Here is a 12,859-nt window from a genome sequence, read left to right as displayed (position 1 = left end):
TACTGTCTACTTCACTACGTTTCTACTTTTTGAATATTTTTATTTGTTTTGAAGATATTACAGAAAAACTTTAGAATAAGCGGTAGTTTAATTTCGCTGTAGTAAAGACCCTTAACACGCGTATGACTATGCAATATTTAAACGAATTATGAAAATAAAAAGGAACATCTACTACACTGTATCCTCCTTAATGCAAGTCCCCCAATGAAGTGAAATGCTTGAACAGCTGAGACAGCCATACGTCACTGACGTGACTGATTGCAGGATAATAAAAATCAGACGTGAATGAAGGAAGATGTGAGTCGGCTAGAGAGAAATAGGAAAGTCCCGGAAAAAGCAATGCATGCGACATTTGTACGTCAGAAATCTCATGTGGTGTGGTGTGGTCCCGTTTCAAATCTAGAACCTTTTACACTAAATGCACATCCGTCACCACGGCCCAATCTTGAAATGAATTATACGCAATATACAAATTTAAATACTAAAAGCAACTTAAGACGAAATGTATTGTTTTATATATATTTATTTCATGCAGGGAAAAACAGTCCTATATCTTTTAAACAATACCAGCTGAACTAAGATTGAAGAATATTTTCACTAATGAACATTTTTAATTTGAAATAAAGTACTTACTAAAGATATGCCTGCAGTTCAACTATGTGTTGTTGCACAATTCCAAATGATCAGAAGTAAAATTTTGTCGGCGCTCGGATAAAATATTCTTGTATGCACAGAATGACCTCTCCACATTACATGAGATAACAGGAGCGTATTTCAACAGAGGGATGTAGTTAGGGGAAATATCTTCAGGGGGGTTCTTATTTCACCACTGATAATCTCTCACACTGCCAATAGGCTGTCGTAACCCGGGTTTATTTCCAGCACTGCATTTAGTTTCTTTCGAACTTTTTCTTCTACATCTCCACACACACCTTGCAGCAGTCTTTTTGCATCCTCTATGATTTCCATGGATTTCGAAAGAGACCGCCCAACAGTCTCTAGCTTTTTAATGCTTGTAGGTAGCCAACCAAAATTGCTGTCTATGTATGCGATATCGCACACTACTTTTGAGTCATTAAACAGTTTCTCAGCAATGCCAACTGACACAGGATACTCCGATGGAAATGAATGAAAAACAGGCTTGATTTTTCGAAAATGTTCATTGTCGAAATGTACTTCCTGTATCCAAGTGCCCCATCGCGTTAGCTAAGGCTCGGAAGGAAGTGGCACGTCTGGCAGTTGATCTCTGTAAACTTGAACACTTTTGGCGCCTTAACAAACTTCTTTCGTGGAAGAAATTAGTTGATTTACTTCGCAAAAGTTGTCTCTCACCTCTTCAGCAACACGCTGAAGAGCATGGGCCATACAGGTGAAATGAATTAAGTGAGGGTAAAAAACTGTAAGTGTTCTATCCGCTTTTAACATGTACGCTGCGCTGTCTGTATAGAGAACAAGGACTTTTTCTTCCAGAACTCCTCCCAGCCACAACACTTTAAGACCATCGTTACAAAGCGAGCAATTGTGGAATGATTCGTGCGTTCCAGCAGTTTACTCGCAATAAGATAGGGTTTAGATGGAGCATCTTCACTTAACTTACCAATCACTAAATTTGCTACATAACGTCCCAAAATGTCTGTTGTTTCGTCCACAGAAATCCAAATATATGAACTACCTATTTCTGCCCTAATGGTATCTATAGCTTCCCTATAACAAACTTCTAGATAACACTTTCGAAGAGTAGATTCGATAGGAATTCGACGCGTGCAGTACTTCTTCAGAAAAGCACGGTATTTTGGCACTTGAACTTTGTTCCAAGGAATGTTTGCTGCTATCATTTAGTGATGTCAACCGGCTCGGCTCGGCTCGGTTCAACTGAGTCATCGACTCGAGCCGGCTCCGTTGCGATGAACCATCGGCTCGATACGGCTCAGGTTAGCCATCGGCTCAGGTGAACCATCGGCTCGGTTCGGCTCAGCTCAGGTGAGCCATCAGCTCGGTTGGGCTCGGCTCGGGTGAGACTTCGGCTCCAGTCGGCTCGTTTAGTGTGAGCCATCGGCTCGGCTCGGTTCGGCCCAACTGAGCCGAGGGCTCGAGCCGGCTCAGATAGGTGAGCTATTGGCTCGGCTCACTTCTCAGCTCGGTGGTGATTGAGCCGTGAACCGAGCCACTCGAGCTGTTGACAACACTAGATTAAAGTTTCTAAATACGTGCTACGAAATGTTAAAACAAAAGCTCAATTTTCAAACTTGGATTACGTGAAGACAAACAAAATGTTTTATTTTTGAGTTTGTAGTAACTGATTTGTTAATCAATCTCTTAAATCAGTGGGTACTAGTTTGAACTCTGTTCTAAATATCATTCAAGAAACTAATGAAATAATAGTACAAATATGTAAAAGTTCGAGTACGCCTACAACTATTATTGTTAAGGTCGTATAACAGCATCTATGTAGTTTTCTAAGGCATCCTTTGTGTTTATCTAGACTTGTTTTATTACTTCCATCTGTTTATCAATAACTGGAAAAATATTTCTAAGCGAACTTGTATTTTTCTTTGTTGTTAATCAGGACGATGTTGCGCCCAATCGGCTGGGCTCGATACCTGAGCCACCGGCTCAGCTCGAGCTCCGGCTCGGCTCGGCTCGGTTCGCCTGAGTCATCGGCTCGAGCCAGCTCGGTTTGACTCGGCTCAGGCGAGCCATCGGCTCGGTTCGGCTCAGCTCAGGTGAGCCATCGGCTCGAGCCGGCTCGGTTGCGATGAGCCACCTGCTTGGTTAGGCTCGGCTCAGGTGCGCCATCGGCTCGAGCCGGCTCGGTTGGGTAAGCTGTTGGCTAGGCTAACTTCTCGGCTCAGCTCGGTGGTGACTGAGCTGTGAGCCGAGCCGTTGCTAACACTACTATCATTGTTTGGCACAAGTCTTTGAAAAACTCACTCACTGATGCATTTGTGTCAAGAGTACTTGTTTTTTTTTTTTTTTTTTTCAGTTCGCAAATTTTTATTTTTCTCATGGAGTGCACTTCGTACATGAGATTTCATAGAATCCAATTTTTTTTATCACACACTTGGCACAACACAACTTTACCGTCCATAGTAAACGCATCATCGATAGTTACCCACGACCGCAATTTCGCGGATAAAGTTGAGGCAACCGGAGCCATTTCTAACTTCGACGGTCAATACAGAACACGTGCGTTTTGCAACTGCAATACTAGAGTACTGTCCTCCTGTCATTCAATTTAACAAGCGAAGTTCTTTGAAAGCTTAGGTTACCTGCTATGATATTGCCATAGTCGCCAGCTTCTTGGAACGAACTCTTGCAGTAAATTCCTGGAAGCACCTAGAATACAGTTTTAACTTGAATTGCAGGATTTGCTTTCATCTTTTTTCCCGTCCGACCTCTGATAACAATCAAATAGACTTCATTTTAGGAATTTCCTGGCCAGTCGTCTGTTAGGCATGTGGCTTGTCTTCCTCCAGAGTTGAGAATAAAGGGCTCTGCTAATGTACCCCGGAGGGAGAATTTTTACTTGTTTCTTCTTATGTTTCTTTTGTTATCGGCGAAAATTGTGTGAAACATGGTTTGACAAATAAAAAAAGAGAGAGAGATTTTTCTTTCGGTGAAGAAACGAAAAGATAGACATGAAAAAATTGAACCTAGATGCAAGCCTTGTACAATTGGAGAGTTTATTTTTTTATTTAAATTAAAATTTCAGTAAACGCAAAATTTTAAGACAGTTTTATGTATAAAAAATTTGTAGAAACCATAGAAATATGTAATATTGGTCAAAATATGTAAAAATATGCAATATGAAACTTGAGTTAAGCATCCTACAGGTGTGAATCACAAACATTTAAGGATTTGACGAACCTACATATGAAGGAAAAAATATGTAATTACTAGAGAGCGGATTTTAAGGTGCAGTACCTTTTCTAAAAATGTAGTTGTTATAACAACAAAAGTTGAAAATATGTATTTCCGGGCATAAAACGAACTGAAATGAACGCACTTTGTTGCACCTTTTTCGTGAATGTTGCACCTTTTTTGCTAGATTAATAAAATTTCCGTTTTTCTTACTTCTTTTAGCCTTCAGCACCTTTATTGTCCCTCTTTTCTCTCTTTTTTAAAAAATTGGACAAAACAATATGTTTTATTTTCAATCTAGCTTACACATAACATTCCATAAATTTAGACGCAATCTTGACGGATTTGCTAGGGATAAATTTGAACTGAATTTGCGAAACAATCCGGGCAAGAAAACCTTTGCAACGTCAACTGAACTTCCTGTCCATGTGCTTACAAGATGTCTACCACTGTTTCCGTTGATGTCGAGCGAAGTTTCTCCACATAGAAGGATCTTCTGAGCTCCAAGCGACAGAAACTAACATTTGAAAATATAGAAATTTTATGCATAATCAAGTATAACCAGTTTCTGAGGACCCAGTAGTATGTGACTGTTTCTCAAGCCACAATATTGCTAAATTAAAGTTTTCTTTTTTTTTAAAATACCGAGTTGGTTTTAACCACAATTTTATTACAAGAATGTTGAATGTTGTAGAAGTTTGGGATTAAATAAAACAATTTTGCAATATATGTCCAATGTTTAAAGCCAAGACTTTAACAATATTTGTAGGTATAATGAATAAAGAATATTCATATAACTGTATACTATGGCACTTAATAAAGATATCCGATTAGTACATTTTTGCACCTTTTTGAAAGATTTTTCAGCACCTTTTATTCTCTTTCTTCTACCACATTTTTGCAAATTAAAATCCGGTCTTTAGTAATTACATACAAATCCGGACATTAGATATTAGTGTCAAATCCATAGTTTTCGCGGTCGCTGAGATCAGCGGTGACACTTCCATTAGCGATGAGCTGCAAATTCAGCTACCATTGTGTGCGGGCCGAGGATCATCTGCGGGTGGGTGTTACAAAGTCATGTAAAAATAATCTAAAATGAGGGATATTAGTGTCAAATCCATAGTTTTCTTGATCGCTGAGCTCAGTGATGAAACTCAAGATCGAGTTTACTTTCAAATTTAGCCCCCATCAGCTAAGGAACGGGGGCCATAATAGAGGGATCATCGGGACATGTAAAAAAATCCAAAATGACCGATATTAGTGTCAAATCCATAGTTTTCGTGGTCGCTCAGATGAATGGTGATAGTTCTATAGGCGGTGACTTCCAAATACAGCCCCATCGGTAGTGGGCAGAGGCGTTTTTTTTTTATTCGAACCAGGAGTCTTAGGGGGCGTTCACCGGGATATGTGAAAGTAGTAGAAAATGACCGATATTTTTTTTCGTTCAGTTTGTTTACATAGATATTTTATCTGACCCATGTACAGTGGGTCAGAAGACCTCACGTCGCGCATAATCTAATTTTTCAAAGTGAATGTGTTTTGTAATAAGTAACACTGAGATAGTTTGGCAATACTCCAAGGCTTAAAATGCAGTACGAATTTCCCCCGTAGCTTTGCAGATATCCTGTTTGTATGCATTTAAAGTGAAGCTTTTCTGAGTGTTTGTATGACATGAAGAATGTTTTTTACATAAGTAAAATCATAGGTCATATTCAGTAACTAATAAATACAAAAAGACAAAAGGAATTCTTTCGAGTTTTGGATATAGTATCAATATGGGTTATTATTGAGTATTGCAATTATTATTACATACATTAATCATGCACATTGCAAATGTGCTGAAGGAATACTAGATAATGTAAATGAAACTGTGTAAGTTCTTGTAATCAAGATCAGTAGTTACAATTGCCTTTCAAAAAATGTACCACGATGTACACCTGAAATACAAACATTATTGAGTTCTACAATATGTAGGGTATAACATGTGAAAACTATAGCTGTCCATGTATGCCCTTATACAAATTGCATTGAGAAATGTATCATGAGGTGATGAATGCTAAAAGGGCTGTTTTTGTAAGAAATCAGCAACAATAGTAAAGACAAGTCTTACACCTTTACAAACGACATGATGATGACAAATATATAAATAACATGATGGTAATGCACTGTGTAAAGATAATGTGGCTTGTAACTTTGGAATTAATTTTGTTTGTTACCTTTACAAGTATAAATACAGAATAAGTCAACATATAGAAAACCTGTTCTACATACTCTTTGAAAAAGCAGTCATTCTCAGTCTGCTAAGACAAAGTACTTTGAAAGTCGTGTGATGGAACTACTAGAAACAGGAGAAGCAGATAAAGAAAATAAGGACAATAGTTCATCTATTATAAGGTTCTTTTTCTCAAAGGTGTTTCAGAAATGGAAGGCGAGCAACAGAATGAGCAACAATGGATCCAGAAGACGATTATATTTCCTGACCACAGTGCACAGAAACCCATTAATATTGATACCTTTAAGTTTGGATTATCGACTCTCCACGCATGGATTCGCGTTTTTGAATATCATGTACATGTCTCGCATCGGCTTGATATTTTTAAAAAATGGCAAGTTAGGAAAGCAGATAAACAAAAAATTCAAAATAACAAAGGACATGATACGTGCAAAATTCAAAATGAAATGGGTCTTTTAGTGATGAAGTGGAACCCAAACCTGATGAAGTGGAACATCTAATGAAGACAATACTGCACGAAGATTTTTCCAAGATCCAAGTCTGTCAGCAGCAATTACTGGGATTGACGAGGTAGATATTGAGAGGTTTGGTGTTGTGCTGGGACTTATTTCATGCGGATTTCACATAAATGTTCCTGCATTCGATGAGTATGCTCTTCAGACTGCCAAGATATTTCGTCGAGAAGTATCCGTGATACTACATGCCTGCGTCTGTGCATAAATTTTTGCTTCATGGTTCTTCTATAATTTCTGCTCCATTACTTCCCATTGGACTATTGAGCGAAGAAGCTCAGGAAGCACGATATAAAGACATGCGTAGATTCAGGCAGCATCATTGCAGAAAATTCTCAGGATGCTACAAACGAAGACCTGCTTTTAAACTTACTTACTACATCGGATCATGTCATTTCGTCAATGAAACATCTGCAAAGCAATAGAAACAAACTTTCAACAGCAATGCTAGCTAGCTCTTCTGGTGGAACGTTCTCATATTACAGCACAAGCAGCATAAGACAGTGACAGTAAAGACAGTAGTGACTAAAATAACACCTACTGATAGTGAGAACACGGTGATACATGTGATTAACTTGTGATAATTCAATATGGTACATACAGTCTAACTTACATCGATTTATACTGTAGAATTGCATATCCATTCTTCCTGCATAATACTTGTTTGTGTGAAGGTATTGTGTGATGTCTGACCATAAGCATAGGTTTCAAACATTATTCAATTTATATTTTCGTAATATATTTTATGTACCACTAGAGTGCACTGATCTATTTGCCTTGTAGTACTGATTCAAATATCGTCATTTCACATATCGTCATGCCACATATTTCATCCTCATCTTCTACGATTTTCTGCATGTTGAAATGCCAGATTTTCAGTAAATCAATCTAATTCACTATATTTCTTCATTTTCTTTCATTTTTCTCCATATAAAATGAATCACAATCATTGGATAATACCTACATTAATTATGCGCACAAAATTGTCAATTTCGGCCCACTGTGCTATGGGAAGAACGGGTATATTCAGCTAGTCTTAAATGAAAACAGAGTATGTTTACTTAATATAAGCATTAATATATGCATTAACCTTTGAAATATGCATTTATATGTACTAAAAACTTGAAATTCTAACTATATCATTGTTGTTAGAAACATCTGCTAAGTGTAACGGAAATGTATTAAAACAAATGAACAAATAAAATTTGCACTTAATAAAAACCCAATATCTAATAATCAAGTACGAAACGTCATATACCTACCTTCGTCTCCAACACTTCTACAAAAATCAGGTTCTAAATTATCAGATTCCATTTTGCTCGGGTTTGCCTGACAACCTCTGTTTACACTGGAAAGAAGAACAAAGCTTCTGGTATTCAGGTATTCAATTCAACCATTACACAGTGAAAGAGAAACAGATGTTTTCAAAGCACCATAATGCTTGCCTTATAAAAATAGTACATGCAAATCAACTATCAACTAAATATTTTTCGTGCATTCTTTTTAAACTTTTTGTTATACATATTTCTTAGAAAAAAGTCTTCAGTCATTTATTTAACTTACCTATGCCTAATTCAGTTTCAATAACTAACTTTATGTGTTATGGAACCCGGAAATTCAATGGCGCATAACAATTTTAGTAGCTATAAGTTTAAGAGAATTAAACTATATACAAGATAAAATGGAATAAAAATCCAAATTCTCTGTATTCCTATCGAGACCTTCTCGTAGTATGTTTGCAGGTTCTATTCTTTTTTAAAAAAAGAAGACAGAAAAAATGGTTTAAAAAGGAGAAATGAAAATATGACGTGTATTTATAAGAGTGTTTGTGAATAACACGTTGTGGTTGATATTACTGTACACTTGTAAAGTACAATCCCAAAATTCACAGATTTCCAAACCGAAATTTGGAATATCAAACAGTGACGCACTAAAAATTTTAAACAAAGATTTGAAAGTCATCAACTAATCAAATTTCTACTGATCAGCCAATCCGATTGCACAAAGGATAACTTCCCGCCAATACGTTTAGACTATGAGTCGTAACTAGAATCATTAAGCTCAATAATTTCCAAACTAAAAATTTAAAAAAAAATTAAGCAGTGATAGAGAAAGGTTAAGCAAAACTTTTTAAATAAAAGTTTGGAAGGGATTAGCCAATCAAATTAAGTCAAGAATTATTGTCCACTGATCATCCAATCACATTCCACTGAGAATAGTTTTTTACCAACGACCTTAGAATATGAGTTGTAATTAGAGCTCAAAGTGTGAAAGTCATGTTATTGCATATCAACCAATTTTAATAACTACGTATCAAAAATCAAGTCCTAAATTTCCGTACTAATCACCTTAAACTATGAGTCATGGCTACGATCCTAGGGTTTGAAGTCTAAAAGTGTTAATGTACATTCATGTCCAAAATGATTGTCGCATATCTATAACTGTTTTCTTGTAAGAATATAATTTGATAATGATTTTGCAGGGTACTTTTAACACTAACACTATACACCCTCCATTCCAAAAGAAACCGAACTTTTGAAAACAAATAGTACTACTAGTGCCATCTGTTGTAATATTTTACCGGTAGATGGCGTAGTCCCTCATTGACAACTAGAATAAATGTCATGACATTTGGATGGACGGCAACAAAGTTATTGCGTTTCAACTGTCAGTGTGTTGTGTACATCGGTCGGAAAATGAGTTTCAAACAACGAGCTGCAATTGAGTTTTGTGTTAAACTGAGTAAAACTTTTAGTGAAACGCACCAAATGCTACAAAATGCATATGGTGATGAGTGTCTATCCCGTACGCAAGTTTACGAGTTGTTCAGGCGATTCAAATCGGGTAGAGAGACGCTGGATGATGACGAAAGATCAGGCCGTCCCAGAACCGGATTATCGGAAGAAAACATCGAAAAAGTGCGTGAATTCATCAAACATAACAAAAAATCGTCGGTGAAAGTTATTGAAATGGAATTAGGCATTCCTGAAAGAAATGCATACCGCATTTTGACCGAAGTTTTGGGCCTTAAGAAGGTTAATTCGCGGTTTGTACCACACAAACTCACCGAAGACCAAAAAGTTGATCGAGTTGCGCACTGCAAAGACATCGTTAAAAGTGCTCGGCAGGATCGAAACTTCTTGAAATCGATTGTAACTGGTGACGAGACGTGGTGTTTTGAATATGAGCCCGAAACAAAGCGGGAAAGTGCTGAATGGAGAGCGCCGGATGAAGGAACACTCAAAAAAAAAGTCGCTTGGTGAAGTCAAAAGTTAAGGTGATGCTGATTTGTTTTTACGATTCAAAAGGAATTATCCACAAAGAATTTGTTCAGCCCGGCCAGACAGTCACTGGAGAGTTTTACTTAGGCGACATGAAGCGTTTGCTGGCAAGAATTCGTCGTATTCGGCCCGAATATCGCGAAATCGGCAGTTGGACTCTTTTGGACGATAATGCACCATCACATCGTTCGCGACTTGTAACTGAATTTTTGGTCAAAAATCACATTATTCGGTTGCATCATCCGCCCTATTCACCAGATCTCCCTCCGTGCGATTTCTATCTGTTCTCGAAACTGCATTTGGCGATGAAAGGAAAGTGGCACGCATCGATTGATGCCATTGAGAAGGCGACGACCGCCGTCCTAAAGACCATTCCAATAAAGGACATGGAGAAGTCGTTTGACAACTTGTTGGAGCGTGCAAATATGTGTATCGATGCAGAAGGGGAATACATTGATTAATAAAAATGATTTGTTCCAAAATGTACATTGCTTTTTGTTTTTTTAAAACGTTCGGTTTCTTTTGGAATGGAGGGTGTATATATAATCGGTAACTGTATATTTGTGTTAAATCTCATAGGAAAAGAATTATAAATACGAAAATTAGAATGAATAAAACAAAATGTTGCTAAATAGACAAGAAACTTTTATTTTCGTTTTACTGTTCTTATTTACTGCTCTTTTCACATGAAATTTGCCACACATATATGTCTTTGCCGATTATGCACATACTAACATTATAAGAAATACCGGACTTGTGAGAAATGAAATCATGAGGTGCGCTTGACATACAAAACAACACAGAGAAGACGGTTAGAGAGACGAATGTTTATGTTCTGTCCAGGGGCTACTCTGGACGCAATGAAGACGAGGAGGGGTTCTATTAGAACAGGAGAGTTACAGTGCGATATAAGATAGAGTGATGTGTGGTGGAGGGGTAGGAACGAGGAAGTCCTCGAGAAGTGGAAAGCCTGTACTATTTGACGGGAGAATGTAATGATACAACGTAAACAGCAGGGAGATTGCCGGAGAATAATATAGGGTTTGCGAAGAGTGGCAATTAAGCTTCCACATCTCCTCGAAGCACATAATAAATATCTAAGTAGCTAATATTGAGAATGTATATTATTTTTTGTATTTACTGATATGACTAATGCTTTTCCGGTATATTTGATATTTATATCAAGTAAGGAACAACATATTACATTTTGCATAACCTTTCACAAAAATTTTTAGTAAGGATATGAATTTTCTGACAACGTTAACATAAATAGATGTGTTTTCCCTTTGTTCACTGTATTTCGCTTCGACGCCGACTATATTTCGTTTCTTGCAACGATTTATATATAATTAATACCACACCCTATTACTCTTCATAGAAGTAACTTTCGTTCAATACAAAAGTTTTGTAAAAGTAGTTGTTTGATAACTTTATATAAAACAACACAACATGTGTTACTGAAATGACTCCTCATCATGTCAAGTGATCAATTTAACGACTACCATTTTAACATTTTACTCCGAGGTGCAAAGAAGTTGAAGTGGCATCAGACATGTCAAAACTCAAGTACGACAGAGTATTCAATTGAGTTAACACAGCAATTTTTACTGCATAGATATTATTTTAAAACCGGAAGCGGTAAAAATCTTCTCCACTCCCGCTTTAGGTAAAGGGGTGAAAATGAAGACGTAATATATGATTAGAACGCTGAATTCAGTTTCAAAACAGCTTCTCTTTATCTATTAAAGTTTGTTTTCTATGGTGATCAGTGGCGAACGCAAGGGCGAGGTTTTAGGTTTTAACTCTCCCATAAGCAAAATATATTATGCAAAACATCTGATATGATACGAAATTGAAAGTTTGACCCCCTTCGTAAAATTCTGCATGAGCTACTGATGGTGATCATTCTGATCAACGTTGAAGCTGGAAATAATTGATTTGAATCACTTTAGTTTCTATAGAGCAGCGATGCAGTAAACATGTTGTTTTAGGGGGCATTAGTTTTCCAGGACACAGGCATTTTATATACTAAATGTAAACCTTTTTTAAGATATAAAAGCTTAATCTCAACACACATATTACATGTCACATTCATACATACATTCGTACATATTATTGTATTTTCTGTGCACTATTTTATCTGGCTCTAGGTCTTCGCAGTGCATGTAGTTAGAACCATAGATTGTGGGAAACATATTAGTAAACTATTCATAAGGAAACAAAAATTGCTTCTGAAAGTCTATTTGTTTGCTTTGCTTTTTATATGTAGTAGGGGAGCTTAAGGCAAAAAAAAAAAGGCCAAACCCTGCACTTTGTGTTAAAAAGGTGCCACTCGGATATGTTGTTACCCAGATCCAACTAAGCAGGAATCGAAGTGGCCTCACTCCGACAGTTGGCCAGAATCCAATATGGCGGCTATCAAAGATGGCCGCCTCTGCGAATTCATAGTGTTGATTTGAGAGGCCTATATCTCCTTTGCTAATAATCCAATCTTCACAATTCAAAAACTAAACGACGTAGAAGATAACAGGGTCTAAGAAATTACCAAAACGTTTTTACCTAACACAGAAATTAACACCTACAGAAATTATTTAATTTGGAACTTTGCATTTCTTATGATGGAGTTTACTCATATTTTTTTTAAATAACAAGTAAACGGCTGGGATTATCGAAACAAATGTCGTATAACGTTTTAAAGAATGTTAAATTATCTTTCGTTTGGTGTATAGTTCATTCAGATTGGTTAATAAACAACGAAGTTATGACAATTTAAAGATTCACGTTAAGTCGATTGATTTTCCCAAATTTCGAACGAGAGTTCATTTACCGTAATAAAACACCACTGATGGATGCTGCATTATACGAAACAAATCGTTCTCTTGTGATGTGTTCTTCCTAAGTCTCATTTTCACCAGAGCACAAAACAGTCTGACCCAGCCCGGTTATATGAATCCAATATGGCGGACATT

Source organism: Thermobia domestica, chromosome 6 (assembly GCF_964235325.1).
Source record: "Thermobia domestica chromosome 6, izTheDome1.hap1.1, whole genome shotgun sequence".
NCBI classification, from domain to species: Eukaryota; Metazoa; Arthropoda; class Insecta; order Zygentoma; family Lepismatidae; genus Thermobia; species Thermobia domestica.
The sequence above is the reverse complement of the archived record's forward strand: the minus strand, read 5'-3'. Positions refer to the sequence as shown.